Source organism: Ceratotherium simum, chromosome 18 (assembly GCF_057802395.1).
Source record: "Ceratotherium simum simum isolate JZ-2026a chromosome 18, ASM5780239v1, whole genome shotgun sequence".
Classification (NCBI taxonomy): Eukaryota; Metazoa; Chordata; class Mammalia; order Perissodactyla; family Rhinocerotidae; genus Ceratotherium; species Ceratotherium simum.
The window spans coordinates 36,169,215-36,187,993 of record NC_141917.1 but is presented as its reverse complement, the minus strand read 5'-3'; the positions used below and the strand labels follow the sequence as shown (position 1 = coordinate 36,187,993).

Below are 18,779 nucleotides of genomic sequence, written 5' to 3'. Positions count from 1 at the left end.
ATGATTCCACTTATATGAGGCGTCTAAAGGAGTAAAATTCATTGAAGGTAAAAGTAGAATGGTGGTTGGTTGTCAGGCACTAGGAGGAAGAAATGGGGACTTGCTGTCCAATGGTTATAAAGTTTCAGTCATGCAAAACGAAAAAGTTCTAGAGAGCCACTCTACAATACCAATGCTGTACTGTACACTTAAAAATTTGTTAAGAGGGTAGATCTACGTTGTGTATTCACCACAATAAAAAAGATTATACAGTCATCTTGCTCAAATCTCTTGTTGAATGATGTCTGTTTCCTTGAAATTTTGTGGCATTTTCTTAGAACTCCATGTTTCAAAGAAACTCAAGACATTCCTCAGAACTTCTTATCAAAAAGGCTGACTAGGGGCCGGCCTGGTGGTATAGCAGTTGGGTGCGTGTGCTCTGCTGCAGCGGGCCAGGGTTCGCAGGTTCGGATCCTGGGCGCGCACTGACGCACTGCTTGTCAAGCCATGCTGTGGCGGTGTCCCATATAAAGTAGAGGAAGATGGGCACAGATGTTAGCCCAGGGCTGATCTTCCTCGGCAAAAAGAGGGGGATTGGCAATGGATGTTAGCTCAGGGCTGGTCTTCCTCACAAAAAAAAAAAAAGAAAGAAAGGCTGACTCAATCTTCACTCTTTATTGATGGATAAATGTCCCTTACTTTTCTCTTAATGTAGTCAAATATTAAGAATCTTCATTCCTAAATCCCTTCAACCTTGGTACCTCCTTGATTTTTTTTTTTTAACTATTCAAACTGTCATAAGAGTACCCTTCCTATCTGGATCTAATGTGACATGTTGCCAATGAGCTCATTTCTTTAGCAGTTGGAGAATTATTCTCCTCTATCTTTCATTTGAATGCCTTTGTAGCTTGTGATCTTATGGTAGATCTTTCAAAGAATCACTTATTCTCATGGTAACTTACCACGCACAGTGTTGTTTCAGATCCCTTTGTCCATGTCTTTATCCTCCAGGACTTTCATAAAATGTTTTCTCTACATCTTAGAGACATGCTCTTGATTCAGTCCTTCCATCCATACTTCTAAGAACTTGGTATGTCAAGCAATGGTCAATCTGATATTCAGTGCCATACATGGACTGCTTTCCCTTTCCATTATAAAACAGTTACACCCAATTTTTAAAAGGCTACACTTAGAAGCCTTTAAGGAGCCTTTCTCTTTCTCGTGTGCAAGTTAAAGATGGTGTTAGTTAATTCAAATTGATTTTGGCATGTTCCCTAAACACAAAAAGACCACTGCCATTTTATTCTGCAATTGTATGATTTCTGATGACTTTTCTTCACATTTCAGCATCACCGCCAACATGTGAGATAAAATCCCCCATGATTAGCTTATCAGATGCTGGGAAAGCTACAATGGGTTTCTCCAATTCTGCTAGAATCTTTCTTTTCCATCAGCACTTGTTATGGTCATGTGGTAAAATTAAACCACAATAATATCTGTGCCCCATCACTCAATTTATAAAGATCAGAGATTTCCACTTTGCCTATGGTCATAAAGTACTTCTTTTCATGGAAATCCAGATGAAATCTCTCATGAGCAACTTACCATCACAGTGAGCTAAAACTGGATAAAATTCCTGCATGAAAATTCAGTGCTCAGAAGAATAACCTTCCTCAAATGGAACCAACTGGCACTCTCTCCTCTGTACTTCAATCAGTATATCTGCATTTCTGTTTTGCATCTCTAAATTAGGAATTACCTTCATAGAAATTAGGTAATGCTCAAAATCTTTTCCAAAACATTCTCAAGATGTGGTGTTAAGAAAAACTCACATTTTATAAATATTCATTCACTTAGCCTCCCTTCTTTTTCTTAATATTACATTCTTGGTATCTTTGTCAATATTGCATCCATATCTCAAACTTACTGTAGTTTTTCATATTTATTTCGTTAATTATATGTCATATTCCCATCATTTGTTCAGTCATATATTCTGCTGTCCAGCATTTCTTTAATTAAATAAATTTAATTTTTTAAGCCTTTAAGAAATATTAAAGTATTTAATACTTTATTCTAATAGAATATAAGTATTCTAATAACTTGTACAGGGACATGTTATATAACAATACCCTGCTGGTATTTATATGAATAACCCTTTTGAACAGAGTGCATGAAAACAGAATTAAAATTTCACATTTTAATATGAAAAGAGAAATTTAGTGGAATTCTGTTATATTTAGTAAAGATCCTTCTTCTGACTTTATGCATTGGGTACCATTGCTCTTACATGCTTACTCAATTTTAGGGATAAATTTTAGGCTTTCACTAATGGCGGAGTATCAGTCAACCAACACCTCTATCAAAAAGTAGTCAGAATGAAAATCTGCAACTTAAAAACCAGATAACATTGCATTTTCTAGATATGGAGACATAGAGTATCCAAAGGCAGTAAGAATACTCCCACCACCATGTTTTCTGGCTTCTTCTGCTCAGTTCCATTAAAACAAAAACCAGGGTTATATTATGACCTCTTATTACAAGGAATGCATTAATATAAAAATTACATTAAAATTGACAAAGACTATGAAACAACTGAAGCAGATGAAAGTTCTTAGAAGTGAATGGCGCACGTATTAGGGCACCAAACAGTCCAATCTTCCAAGTCCCTCAAGGAACGTTGAACCTATCAAGGGAGTGCTTAAAAAAGGAGTACTCTCTACTTTTGGTAGAGAGTAAATAGCTTTATCCAGCAAAACCAGAAAATTCAGGTTAGGCTTTCAAAATAAATAGGACAAGCTTCCAGAAGGAATTTAGCAAGTTTTATAGTGGTCACATCAGTGACATCAATAGTCAGGGAGCAGGGTAGGAGGGAGTGGTGGGAACAGTAATACTATACCTATCAATCCTAACTGAAAAAATTTCCCAATTACTTATTCTCAGATTTACCTTTCTTGAAAAGACAAGGGATAGAAAGCAGCAAGGCACAACAATTTTTGTCCCTAGGGTACCACCCACATTCGTAGACAAAATTTAGGACAAGGAGGGCCTAAGTCATCAGGACCTTTTGTCCTTGGTCTTAATCTTTTAATTTGTCCTTGATTTTAATCACCCCCCCAAAAGACAGAAGTGACTCTGTGGTCCCTCTAGCAGTCCTCCAATAAGTTAGGGTGACTTCAGTATGCCTTGACCTAACTGGAGATCTGAAATATCCTAGAACCAAGCCAAATACACAGAATCCTCCCAACTAAGGGCAAACTAATATCAGACGCTCAAGTCAGGCCAACAACTGACTGGAGCTAGTGAATGGAGCTCATGAAAACCCCACCAGTCATACCCCAGTCCCGGGTTGCTTATTCATGCTATAAGCATTACATTGTTGTCCAGTGTAAATATAGGATTCCAAAACATGTAATGCCCTATAAAGCATGCTGATATTGACAATTCAGTTGTCATTTCAGTGTCTGGCTTCCCATATTGCCACAGCATTCCATGCCCAGCCTCATGAATCTGAATCTCATCTTGAATACTATCTGTTAGTTTTAGTCACCAAAGGCACTAATCAAAAGGCAAATACATCCATAAGGTAACATCTCCAAGAACTCCCAAATAGCGTTTGTCAAAGCCTAAAGAATAACAGCTTAAATGTTTTCATTTATCTCATTTTCTAGTTATGAATAATATTTATGCTAATAATAACTAGAGATTGCCTATGGCATTTAAAGGATTTTAAGAGTGATAGAGAAAGTATCTATAATTATTCTGATTCATAACACTTCCTATGTTCTCCTATTTCTAAATGTGAAAAGTAGAGAGAAAAAGGACAGATAAGAGAGGGAAAATGTAGAGGATCCAAACAAGGTCAAAATAAACTTAATATTTTTAAAGTATGGATACTTTTATCTTGAATTATCTTTTGCAATCAAAAGTAGACACAAATAGGGGCCAGCCCCGTGGCATAGCGGTTAAGTGCGCGAGCTCCGCTGCTGGTGGACTAGGTTCGGATCCCGGGTGCGCACCGATGCACCTCTTGTCGGGCCATGCTGCGGCAGTGTCCTACATAAAGTGGAGGAAGATGGGCACGGATGTTAGCTCAGGGCCAGTCTTCCTCAGCAAAAAGAGGAGGATTGGCATGGATGTTAGCTCAGGGCTGATCTATGATCTACCTCACAAAAAAAAAAAAGTAGACACAAAATAAGACATAAGACAAAATTATCTAACTGATTTACACCAAATGGATGGAATAGCAGGGACTCTGAATATAGAAAATGACTTTTGTGTGCAAATAGCCAATCAATAAATGGAGTTAGGTCTTGTAGGTAGGATTCACTGAAAGTACCTAAGCTATATAGAATTTCTAAGATGTGCGTTGTCCAATACAATAGCCACCAGCCACAAATGACCATTGAATACTCGAAAAGTGGCTAGGTTCAACTGAGGAAATAAATTTTTTATTTTATTTTATTTTAATTAATCTAAATTAAATTTAAAAACTGATACTCAATTCAATTATTAGAAAACTTTCAAGTATGTTTGAAACAACCTGGGCACATGAATCTACTTTTTCATCTATTATTTTTATGAAATATAAATTTACATTAAGTATTTCTAATGAAAATTTGGCATTCTGATTGTGATGTGCTCTGAATGTAAAATATACACTAAAATTTGAAGACCGTACAAAAAAAGGATGTAAAATATCACAATAATTTTCATGTTAGTTACAGGTCAAAATGATAACATATTGGTTTAAATACATTATTAAAATTAATAACTTTGTTTCTTTTTATTTTTTATGTGATTACTAGAAATTTTTAAATTACGTATGTGGCTCACAATTTATGTGTATTGAATAGTGCAGATTTGGAGCATAATAACATTATTGCAGCCAAGCATTCCTAAGGTATTTTGCACTAAAAAATGTTCACAATTGATTCTCATTAAATATATGTTGTCTAAGTAAAAAATTGTCTTCATATTAGGGCAGATATTTCTTGTTATACTCTCCAAAGAAATTAATTTAAAAATGAGTTCATTTTTCAGCAGAAAAATGGTTTTGGAGACAGGTCAGGCAATGAGAGAAAAGGAGACATTTTTTCTCCTCTTCTTCAGAGAACCTACAATTAGTGGAGAGGCCAAATCAACTCATCACATTTTTATCAAGTCCCCACAATGCTCCCAAGCATTTACTAGACTAAACACCCCTTCTCACTGGAGTTTTTTGCACCTATCTCATCACGACTGCATCTAAATACTATCAAAGTTCCAAGAAACTCTCCAACAGCTCTAAGGAGCTGTGGAAAAAATAGTAGATAGATAAATGAGACTAAAAGCGTAGTTGCTAGCATCACACAAAATTAGCTGAGTCCTGATTTTGCCATACGTAGACAATGAGAAAGTATTTAACCTCTATAATCCTCATTTCCTCATCCATAAATTAATATTAATAATAGTAACTACCTGATAGGATTGATTTGTTTAGAAATAGCTTAAATACTTAGTGCTTCAAACATAGCAGGACCTCAATATATGGTAGTTGGGTGATGCCAATAATTAATTATCATTATTGTTATTACTACAACTATACCATTCCTGTTCCAGCAATTTTAGGAAATTCTAAAGTCTTCTTAAGTAATCTTCATTTTTGTAGTTCCCAGCTTCTCCAGAATTAAAAGTCTCTTTTAGCTTTAGTTTTTTACTTTTCCTTCGTGAAATTATCACTCAAGCTGCTGACACTATAAAGCCATAAACATAAAGAGAACTAAAAGAGGATTTCACAATCTGATGAGTTTCAAGAATAAACATTGATATTTCATCTTTTTCCAAAAAATCTAAGAGACCTTCTCCAGGTATTTTTAGATACCTCGTACTGACAAAGATTGACTGTAACCAGATAGGATAACATATACCTATATCCTAGATAGGATAAGGCTATATACATTTGCTTCAGTCATGATGAGAGAATCTAAGCTCCAAGGATTACTCTAACTAAGGATGTCACATGTGATTATTTTACATTTTAAATCCATTAGGTAGCTCATAAGCCAGGGTGGCCTTATCAATTAGCCACTGTAGACACAGTGCCTAGGACTCACAATACTTTTAGGGCCCCACAAAAATGTTTTAATTTCTTTTAAAATCAGATGAAAAAAAACTTTTAGGTTGAAGAAAATGTTTTACTATATACTGTTAACATATTCATCTTTAGTCATGTGATGTCATTTAGTCAATACAGTCATACTATATATATATATATATATATAGATATATATATAGATAGATAGATATATAGATAGATATATATATATTTTGGTGAGGAATATTAGCCCTGAGCTAATATCTGTTGCCAATCTTCCTCTTTTTGCTGAGGAAGATTGGCCCTGGGCTGACATCCATGCCCATCTTCCTCTGCTTAATATGTGGGATGCCACCACAGCATGGTTTTGATAAGCGGTGCATAGTCCTCGCCTGGGATCCGAACCTGCGAACCCCGGGCCACTGAAGCAGAGCATGTGAACTTAACCACTACACCACTGGGCTGGCTACCCATAAAATATAATTTTTAATATTTTGTGGAGGAAGGGGTCCACAAAGGCAAAGGTGCCTAGTCGTACTACAGCCCTGCCAGGTGACCAGAAGAAGAAAACAAGATGAGATTAACTTACTACTACTCTGAGCATTGGGAATCACAGGGAGACAGTTTGCATAGGCCCTAGTGGTCAGGGGGAGCGACGTGAAAGAACAATATGCTTACATAAGGGGCAGATAGCCATATCACTAATCGCAGAATGCGTGATAATACTCCAAAGGGGTGTTTTGACAATTCTATATCTGGCTCTACACCATCCATAAACTTTCAAATTCACCCACAGGCCACACACTTCAGCACAGAGAAGCTGACCCCTAATATCTTGGCACTGTTTTCACACTTAGTACTGTCCTGTTTTGCCCTGGGCATCTTGACCTCACCTGATTTACTCTGGGCTTTAGATTGTATAATTAGACTTTCTTTTTACCCCTTTACCTCTTTCTTCAGCCTGCTGAATGATGCACCCTGCTATGTCCTGGGCTACGACTTTTGCTTCTCTGCTTCATTAAGTTTCTCCCTCTCACCGTGGCGCCTCAGATCATCCTGAGGCCATTCTGCCTCTTCCCCCTGCTCCTCTGACCTTTTGGCAGAACTTTTATGCCCTCCAAAGCCTTCAAGACAATAAGAGAAATTTATACTGTAAGGTATAGCACCTAGGAGCCAGACAGACATAATTTTGAGTTTCTGGTTCAGCTAAACGACCTTCAACTTTAACATCTTTGTTACTCATTTTACTTGGCTGTAGCATGGAGATACTGGGCAGCACTTCTGATTGACTCACTCTGTCCCTCGTAAGTGGGAAGCAGGTAGCATATTAATAAATGGTATTTTTTCACTTCTGCTTCATATATAAAGATCTTGAATTAATTTATTTGACAAATACTTAGAGATTACCTATTACATGCTTATATTGTTCTAGATATTATAGATATACAGGTGATCAAAATAGAGTTCCTGCCCTCAGAGAAATTATACTAATGTATGGAGACAGATAACATACAAATAAACCAGTAAATAACACATCAGAAAATCAGGTGATGATAATTGTTATGGAGAAAGATAAAAAGATAAAACAGAGTGAAGGAGACAGTCAATGGGGTGTATACAGTTCTATCATATAAGAGGGTTAAAGAAGGCAACATTTAAACAGATTCCTAAAGAAAGCGAGCAAGAAAGCCATATACATATCCAATGAAAGAACCATCCAGCAAGTGGGAATGATAAGTAGAAAAGCGCTGAAGAAGGGACATGCTTGTCATACTTGAGGAAGAGCAAAAGCCAGAGGAGAAGCCTTTTTAGCCCGAATGCTGGTAGTGAATCTTACTGGGCTTTCAGCCACCATTGCTGCATCAATGAGTGATCATATAGTTCATTCCTCACGTAGAATGGGAAGCAGGAGGAAGGACGACCGGGATACAGGGTTGGGAAGCTCCATGTTCAAGTCCGGCAGTGCATTTTCAATTTCAATTCACCAAACATTTCTTGAATATATGCAAGACTCTATATGAGCCTCTAAAAGAGAATAAAGTTAGAAAAGGTCACTGATACCAAAGAGCTCATTTTTTCTGAAAAGTTGTGTACATTCAGAACTTCCTAAACATCATTTTACATGTAACTACAAAACCCCTTCAATGAAAAATAAAATTATTTTTGGACTTTGCAACATTTTGGCTTATCTATCCCATGCCACTTCTTCCTAATTAGTGTGGATAATTGAAAGTTAACTTTATTTTCAAAGCAGAGAAGAGTTAATTGGTCCACCAGCTGGGAAATGGAGTATTTCCAGATTGTAATCTTAATGGTCATTTTAAGACCAGAAGGGATCCAAAAATGTCATTTAATCGATCTCTCTGCCTCCAAGTAGGACACGTCTCCACTTCGCCCAGGCAGACGGGGCTCATTGCTTCAAATCCATCTCAATCAACGTGTGCGGCCAAGTTTTATGCCAAACTGTGTGTGTCCATCTTTTAGCAGGTAAATTGCATTGCATGGTAATTTTACATATTTGAACATTACCATCTCTTGAAAAACATAATAATATACTCATATTACCATGGTAACAAACATATAAACATAGTAATAAACTTCCAAAGAACTCTTCCAAATGTCAATATTTACTATATGTTTTTCAAGTAAGTAGAAATTTTTCCGGGTAAGTGGTTGTTATTGTCTTAGGCTTTGTAGAACTGGCCATAAATCTTTATTTTTGGATGGAAAACTATAAGAAGGCAGCAAGTCCCTTTCCTGTTATTAAGGCTAAGCAAAGCAAACATTATTTTAACCTTTGTTATATTTCTGGCTCACATTTACTCCACCATTTTACTGGACTTTCTCTTGCATTGCCCAATGTTGGGTGTTTGTACTTTTTTTCTCCTACATCTGTTTTTCCTCAAACCCTCTTAAGTTTCTGCACTTTCTGTATAACTTTCATTTTCCTTCTGTGACTTTTTCCTCTGCTCCACTGTTTTTGTTGATATATATTATTATGCTATGACTTTACATTTTTGTTTTTACTCACTTTTTTAAATACTTTCTTTATCGCTTTTTTCCTTTTTGTTTCCATCACTTTTTAAATTCCTACTTTCTCTCCTGCGCTGGTAAATGCAGTCTCATGCCCTCTTGAAATGTTGTCATAGTTCTGTCACTCTTCCATGATGTGATCAAGGCTTGGGCTCTCTGTCTGTTTGCTAAATAATCAGGTTGGCCAACAGAGGCAGAAGGGACAACATTCAAAAAGTCTAGGGTCTCAAGTTACCTACTGAATTACAAACTTAAGTACTGAAGTTATATCACTGCACCCTTTCATTCCACATTTTAGCTACAACAACTAAGTAGAAAATAGGCTTAGCACCAAAATCAATAAGGGACTTATCAGGATAAGAGAAAAATTTACCCCCGTTTTAAAAACTACCATATGATTTTTAGGTAGTGTTTTTGTAACTATTGATTTAGAAAAAATACGAACTTTGATTGGAATGGCATTCAGGTCTGCAACATATTGGCCGGCACTAGTGGTGGCCCAATGGATCAAACAGACCAATTAGTCCCTAGGAGCAAAAGCACACCCCAGCCCAACTCATCTCTTCTCCTACGTTATTAATGTTTCTTATTTAACATGCCTCTAATCTCATAACTGAGCCAATAGTACACAGATATTCATCATATATTTCATCATCTCAGCTCCCTAAGTGAAATTTATAGTATCTCATGGACTAAAAAAGTTAAATTGATAATAATCATGGCAGCCAGAATAACGACCCCCATAAATGTCTGTGTCCTAATCCCTGGAACCTATGAATACATTATCTTACATGGCAAAGGGGGACTAAATTTGTAGATGGAATTAAGGTTGCTATTTAGCTGACTTTAAAATAGGGAGATGATCCTGGATTATCCAGGTGGGCTCAATATAATCACAAAGGTCCCGGAAGGAGACAGAAAGAGGGAGGAAGAAGATTCAGACTCAGAGTGATTCAGTGTGAGAAGTGCTCAACCTGCCACTGCTGGCTTTAAAGAGGGAGGAAGGGACCACAAGTCAAGAACTTGGGGCAGCCTCTGGAAGCTGGAAAAGGCAAGAAAACAGATTCTCCCCTAGAGCCTCCAGACGAAACACAGCCCTGCTGGCACCTTCATTGGAACCCAGCGAAACCCATTCCAGACTTCTGATCTCTAGAACTATATAGCATAATACATTTGTGCTGTTTTAAGCCACTAAATTTGTGGTCATTTGTTACAGCAGCAAAACTAGTACAATAATAAATGCCATAAATAGTTTCATCATAATAATTTTTAAATGTGTGATATAGTTTTTTAATGTATAATTCATATTCTTAAGTCTAGAATCTAAAGTGGTCTTTCCCCTCCAACAAGTCTTTTCCTGAATTTTGATGTGATAATTTTCTTACAGCAAAAATTATATTTAAAAATCTTACATTTAAAAATATTTTGGATATTATCTAGTTATGACATTTCTAAATAGTTTCATCGTATAAGGAAATGTTATCAGAAGCATTATACTTTCTAAATAATTAAAGCATTAAACTTTCTAAATAGTTATTAAAACATTTGTATTTCATTCTAAAATAGCACTGATAGTCTCTTCTCTAATTTTGTCTCATATTTTTTTTCATGGGACTGCTTCAATCCTAAACAAGGTATTTGAGTTTCTGAAATATCAGACTGGTTTCCACACAACAAAACTTTTAAAATTAAGTCAGTAATATTTAGATTGTGTGTAAATAAAGTTTTTAAATCTTGTTAGGCAAAGTCTTTGACAAAACTACTATTTGAATGTTGAACCTTTTGGAACTTTGTAGCTATTTTTCTCCTTTTCTCCTCTAGTCAGAAACATTTATATTTTTTATGTGTGTGATTTTGGACAAGTTACTTAACCTCTGTACCTCAATGTATCAGACGAGATTATTTACGATTCCATGATACTATGACTTCAAAAATGTGCATAAAAGTTTGAAAAAAATAGTGAGGACTAGAAAAGCATTACAAACATTTCTTATCCATAGACAAGCTTAAAATGTTAACCTTAAAATCAAGCTTAAAATTACAACTATCAAAAAATAATTACCAATATCAATCAGGCAGTCACTGAGAAGTGCTCAAGTCACACTTACCATAAATGAGTGACTCCCCTAAAATACCATCCCCTAACTTTCTCCTATTCTCTCATCTGCCACCCCAGGTCTTTCAGGTGTTTAATGCTACTGATAAAACAAAAAATGAAAAGTCTTAGAAATATCATTTAAAAGGCTGAGAGTCCTAGGCAGAAAAAAAAGAATGAAATCTCTAGAGATTTCTTTCAAGAAAACTCCAACAACAATTCATCCACAACCCTTCATCTCCCCATCCCAATCTTTCATGTTCTTTGAAGTCTCCAGCCCTAAGAGAACCTCATTCATAAGCTATGAGGATAGGCACCATCTGTGGGTACAGCTGGGAAAGGCCACACTCTCATGACCAGAGACCAAATCTTCATCTTATCAGTTTTCATAAATCCTATGCTGCATTTCTGATTTATCTTGAAAACTGTTGACCTTAGCTGAAGACATACCAGCATTGACCATTACTCACTAACCTCTTAAATAGCTTCTAAACAAAAAAGTAGAATCGAATCCCCTTTAAAAAACATTGGAGTTATATTTGAACTTCTGGTTCTCCTTTTAAATTTACTCCATGCATTACAGATTCACGCTGTCTTAGAGTAGTACATGATTTCCTTTCCTTGAAAAAAGCAAAATATTGTCCCTTGGCAGACTGTTTTATTGTGTAAACTTGCCACTGAGGTATTTTGCATCTCATTATGCAGCCTGATTTGCCAATAACTAATTACAGCCGTCATTGACTTAACTCCATTCTCACAGCACTGCAATAATAAAACAAGTCTGAAGGATTCACTTAACATGGAATTCATTACGGTGGAAGTGGATATCACATTGTTACACTCCTCTATTCACGTGTATGCATTTATTTCTCTAGGCTTTCATGCCTGAAACAAATTTACTGGAATTCCAGCCTCTACTATATGTTAAGCCTACAATTCAAGAAAAGCCAGGCCAAGGACACAGTGTTCCATCTTTACAATCAAATACAGATTTCCTATTAAAAGGAAAATTCTCTATTTCAAAAGATTTAATAGTAGGGGCCTTTAAAAATAATTCCAGATGGCTAAATTTTAGGACCTAAAATATCCTACTACAAGAAATGTTTTTGCTTTACTGCAATTTGTACAAATTTTCAGACACTAGTGGTCTTACCTCAATGTTTTCTTTTAAGAGATAAGTTGGATTTAAGAGTTCTACTGCATTTTCTTATATTATTTATTTCAGCTGTATTTGTACCTATTCAAGATGACCTAACTGTTATTGACACATTTTCACGGATTGTGCAAGAAGTGTTGATATTTTCCAACACTGTTTTGCTACTTTTTGTATCAACTTGGCCATCTTTTCTCACTGGCAACCCCACCCTCTTTCCTTTGAAGTCTGTTTATTTAAATTAAAAATAAACTTCATTGAGCCTAATGGCTTATTACATCAGGAGGAAAAAAATTCAAACACAACAGTTATTAAGTACATAATCTTTAACTGAAATGAATATTTCCAAAATAAACAACACTGAACAAATATTTCCCAGTAGCCTATAGAGAGCTCATGTATAACACAAAAGCAATGCTTTTATTGCCCTCGCATCATATTTCACAGTAAATGTCTCCAAACAGTGTTTGCACACCATATTAATGTACAGTTTTCCATGATATTCAAGTAACGGAATAATGAGTTGAAATCCTTAGCCCCAGCTTCTGCGGATTGAAATCATGTGACTGTAAGTCAGGTTAGTTGCCACTAGATGGCTCTGTTTTTAGTCGCTCTCAGACAATATATGCTATATAACGATCTACAGTGTAAGCTTAGGCATTGATGGCTAAAATTCTGGGGGAGTGAGTGGGAACTATGTAATGCAATAAATGTTTATATTTCATTCAAGATATTATTTTGGAATTATCATTCTGAAGTAGTTAAATGTCTGTAACACATATAGAAATGATGCAAGAAAAAATAGAAAAAAAAATTCTACATACATCTTAATGTGCTTTCTGTCACCTAAATTCATAAATTCTTCATCTCATGTAAGTTAAGCATCCTAGCATCCACTTCATTTTAAAATTAATTTCAAAGTATAGCTAGCACACTCCCTTCAATGGCTTGGCTGTCCCTGGTATGTGGCTCTGTGAAGCCCCCTAGGCTTTTTGGGGCGTCTTCCACCACATAACACGTAAGCCTATGGAGTCTGATTCACCAGGCCTCATTCTCCTTTTTTTTTCCCATAATGTGAATTGTTAAATTCTTCCACTTATGCTAAGAAAACAAGATTGTCAGTCAGCCTGGTTGCTTCAAATAGCAACTGCTTGTTAAAGGAACTATAGATGTCTTTGAGCACTTTTGAACAGTTATGTTTAACATAATAAATCTCTTTGAAAACAAATAAAGAAATCTTAGTTCCTTCATACCACGAACCAAATAATTTTTTCCTCACCTTTAATGTAATCACAGTGTGCTGAAACCTCACTACAACACGTAGAATGCACACTCTTTCAGTCTTTCTGCCTCTTTGGCACGTTGTAGGCACCTAAAAACATTTGCTGGATGAGTGAAAGAATAGCTAATGGAGATTCTTTTTGTTGTGCCATTTCCTAAACTACCTGCTCAACTGCAAGTAGCAATGTAGTGAGAACAATAAATCTCTTACTCTAGCATTGTCTTCTAGAATTTGTAAAATAAATAATAATCTAAAACTGTGTCCTAATATTTGCATTTTATGAGGAGTAGCTCCAAAATGTTGACATGTTCAAGCCATGCTAATGAATTATTACATCTAAGACTCTGAATAGCCTTAAAATACCATTATTAGGGCCACAACGTAAACACACCCTCCACAAAATCCCTACGATTGTACAGCTACACAACTATGGTGGCGTTACATAGGAACAAACTGAGAGTTCCATCATATTGGGGCCATTTACTACCACTGTCCTTTTTCAGGCTATGTGATTTTCTGCCAGAATTGGGGGAGGTATTTTGACCCTAAATTACATCACCACGTGGTTTATAGTGGAATGTGGAACTTAACTAGCCTGCTTAGCATTTTTCTTCCTTCTGGATATAGCCTCATTCTTCTTGCCCTCACTGCGGCTGACTGTGTAAAGACTGTATGGCCGTGGAAAGAAGGATGACAACACGAGGCTGTCCCAGAACCCAAGACAGCTATGCCTCAGGCAGCAAAGACTACACACTTGTTTAGTTGGCTTTTGTGTATGATTGGGTGAGGTTGTTTTTTGGGCATTAATTCAAAATGACTATTTAGTCCAACTTAAAATAGAAAATTTCCAGTTATACTCATACCCAAAAAAAAAAAAGATTTTTTTCAATGATTTGTCATAAGTGAATGGAATATGTTTCCATCTCATTAGAGTCTCTATGGGCAAAACACCTAAAAATAAACATTACTAAATTTCCTTCTACCATCCTGCCAGTTGAAAAGCACATTTCCCCAGGGGTGGGGTTTTTAAAAGAAGGTAGGAGAGTGAAAGTAGGAAGATGGATTGGCACTTGTTCTCCGTTGCTCAGATCTAGCTCTGAAATCCCTAAAGATAACCAAAGAGCATTTGAAACATTCTGAATGTGGTATCTAGTGAGTTCTACATGAGATAAACTCTCTCCCTAAATAGGGGTCAACATTTTTTCATTCTGCTGAAAAGAATCTCTTTGATAAATGTATTTTTTAAATACTTCAAATTAACAAGTATTTTATTAATGCTTGCTACACATCTAACACCACTCTAGGCCCTGAAAATGATAGAAAAGAAATAAACAATATAGTCACTGGATTCATGAATCTCACAATTGTGTTAAGGAAACAAGGTTTATATACACAAAACCACTGAAAGCACAACAAAGAAGTTTTTAATGCATACATATAATAAATAACATTCAGGGTAATTTACAGCCATCTTCCCATTTCTCATCACCAATTAGTCTCGTTCTGCATCAGAAGATCCAGGGACCTGACTGGCCAAGACAAAACTCTCTTAAGTGGATATGGAGGGGGCCTGTAGGATAGGACAGAATAGCCATGTTAATAAATATTGTCCCATTTCCTGATACACATTTGTGTAAGAAAGAGTGGACCAAAGGGATATCAGTGCCATATAATATATTGTGGGCATCTGAGCTTCAAGTTTTTTGAAATAACGCAAAAAAAAATAAAGATTTAAGGATGTAAAATAGAAAGAACCTGGGAGAATCAAAGCAGAGGTAAGAGTGAATAATTAAAAAATGACAGTAATTAGATAGTAACAAGTACCATTTATTGAGGAGGGTGCACTTAGTAGGTCGTTTAGGTAGGTTATGCCTAATCCTTGCAACAACTTTTAGAGTTTGGAACTCTTTAATTATATTTAACCCTTGAGGAAACCCAAACTCCAAGGGTGTAAGTGACTTGTCCAAGGTTTCACAGCCACGAAAAGTGGATAAACCTGGATTCCAGTCAGACCAACCTGACTCTTAAATCCACAATTTTCCCACTCTGCTGACAGTTTCTCCAGACTCACTCCACATGGGCCTTGAACCCATGAGGTTCACACACATCTCAAGTGCAGCAGATGGCACAGTAAGAGATGCAGTGGAGTGAACCTTTGGCAAGTGTTTATTAGGTTCCCGTTAGGGCCAGGCATGGTTAAATGGTAGACATACAAGGGTGAAGAGGCAGACACCAGCCCTGCCCGTCTCATGGGGAGTCTTGAATACATGATCAGGAGCAGATGGGAGACAAGAAGAGGGACTCCACATCATCTCACACATCAGAGACCTGCTTTCCTGCAAGGTGTCAAAAGCAGCACGAGAAGGTTAAGTTACATAAGACAAGGTAAGTTCACAAACCACGCCCAATTTTAAGCAGCAGGCGCAAAAGGTGCGACAGCAGAAATAGCAGAATGTAATGACAATAATGACAACAATCAAAATGAACTGAGTGCTTACTGGGTGCCAAGCACTCTTTTACACACTTAACATGTGTTAATTCATTTAATATAAAAAGGATGATAGCCATATGTAGGCTACAAGCAGGAAGCCTTGTGGTATCAAAACAGATTAATCCTCAAATCTCTATGATATTTTTAACCTCAATAAACTGCAGGCCTTGGACTCAACCTACTTCAATATCTACATACCACCTGTGCCAAAATCATCATTTTTGCGGACAATTTTTAGTATTGAGATGAATAATAAAAAAATAAAGAAAAAAAGAAAACTCCACTCAATAGCCAATTCATTTATTATCAGGAGCATACTTTGAGGCCAACTCATGCTGTCAAGCCCTTTGAGAAGCTGCCTTTTCCAAGCCCCAACCTATTCTTATTGGAATGGAGCTGTCCTTATGAATGGTTATTTCTCTATTCCAAGTTTGTGCCCAGGTAACATGGGCCCTCTACTAGATAGTAATTTACATCAGTCTCTTTAATATGCAAAATAAAATATTAACTTTTCTGTGTTTATGCCTAATATCTAAACTATGTCTTGCTTTGCAATCAAGAGTATAGAACTCCTGTACTTTAGAATCCTTCACGGGCCCTAGTCTCAAAGTGACTGCTAATAAAAGACCATACCAGATAACTCAATAGAAAAATGGCATAAGATTTGAACAGACACTTAACAAGAGATAACATCCAAATAGCTCATAAAAATATGAAAAGATGTTCAACTTTATTAGTTGTCAGGGAAGTAGAAACTAAAACCCTCATAAGATACTATCTCACACGTACCAAAATGACTAAAATGAAAGATTGGCAAGGATGTGGAGCAAATGGAGCTCTCATACACTGCTGATGGGAGTGTTAACTGAAAAAGTGCGTGGCAGTATCTATTAAAAGTGAATGTATGTACATGCTATAGTGGAGCAATTCCACTCTTAGATATACACCCAGCAAAATTGTGTGTGTGTGTGTGTGTGTGTGTGTGTATTTATATCACAAAAAGATATCTACAGAAATGTCCATAGCAACATTACTCATAACAGCCAAAAACTGGAAACTACCCACATGTTCATCAACAGTGGAAACAAATAAATTGTGTTGTATTCATATAATGGAAAACTACACAGCAATAAAAGTTAACGATCTACAACCACCCTCAAAAATATAGATGAATCTTACAAACATAACATTAAGAGAAAGAAGTCAGACACAGAAGGCTACATCCTGCCTGATTCCTTTTTCATAAAGTTCACACAAGCAAAACTAATATATACTGTTAGAATTCAGAGTAGTGGTTATTTTGGCAAGGAATACCATGACTACAAAGTGGCACACTAGGGCTTTTCAGGCTACTGGTTAATATAATGTTTTTTAATGATCTGGGGGCTCGTTACATGGGTGTGTTCACTTTGTGAAAATTCATTGAGCTTTATACTTATGATTTGTGTATGTATGTCTTTTTCTGTACACAGGTTACATTTCATAAAAACTTTATCAAACAAGCAGGAGTGGGGGAGAGGTGTATGGATATGATGAATATTTTTCTGTGGCTAATATCAATGCCTCTAAGTAAGTTCCGTGTAGTAAATTCCTTTTAGAATATATCATAAGAAAAATATTTGTCTCTCCCGATACCTTTATGCTTCATTTATTAGGAAACTCAGAGCTGACATGAACACTTCACTTCAAGCAGTTATTATTTTTAACCAAAGTTTTCCAGCATTTCTAACTCTCCAATTCAATATTTATTTTATGTCCTTTAACCCATTTTTTTAATGATTCCATCATGTTCATATCAATTCAGCTAGCATTCTCAAAACCTTTCTGGAATTATAGAAGTATAAAAATGCATACTTGAGAGTAGTGAGGATAAATTAATGATCAAATATGGCTTCCTAAATTATATGGTAAGTTTATAGGTAGACATTTTATTTAACTTTAGTACACTCTTTATAAATGTTCATATAATATGATTAATAATTTTTAAGCAAACATCTAAAATCATACATCCAAGTAAATAATTTTAATGTATTGAATGCAAATATTAAATCCAAGTAGCCTACACCAACCATCTGGTCATTACACCGGGCTGTCTCAGAGTGAGCCTATCTCTTATTTGGTAGAGAGGAGAGGAAGTTTACATCATCTTCATCATGAAAGGTTAACATTATAAAACACACAAAGACATCCTCCAGACAAGAGGAAATTTACTATAACAAATGAACTTGAATGTGTAGCCCAAAACTCTCATTATGTGAAAAATAAAAACAAATGTAACAATACAAGTGGTTGCAAACTAATAAAGATGTTATTTGATGAGTTTACTATAAACTTCAAATAAAGGAAAATGGGAAAGAACTGATTTGGAATGGAAATAACTACAAACTGAATTGACCTTGTTTTCCTATTGTTTGTAAAAAGCAAATAAATGTCAAATTGTGTAACTGTAATAAAAATAAGTGAACATCAAATGTTTGGAAAGGGGTTATTTCAATAAGAAAATCCAAATTGACTTTCAACTATTAATAACTTGAGCTTCCCAAAGGGTTTGTTTGGTTTTAGGTTACTGTTGTTGTTATTATTGTTGTTTAAAAAGTAGTGTGACAGACTTTCTCCATTAAGCAGAACAATTTTATATTTTTATTTCCTGTTCCTTCTGGTAAATACCCCATC

The 18,779-nt window shown here is 35.9% G+C and overlaps 1 long non-coding RNA gene across 1 annotated transcript in view; it reads right to left on the bottom strand.

The window, feature by feature from the left end:
• The window catches only part of LOC147914616 (uncharacterized), a 116,340-nt gene extending 108,269 nt beyond the window's left edge, over window positions 1-8,071 (bottom strand). The window contains exon 1 of the long non-coding RNA XR_015555053.1: window positions 7,890-8,071. This is a non-coding gene — a long non-coding RNA (uncharacterized LOC147914616). The remainder of the gene's footprint in view (window positions 1-7,889) is intronic.
• Between the last annotated feature and the right edge of the window lie 10,708 nt (window positions 8,072-18,779).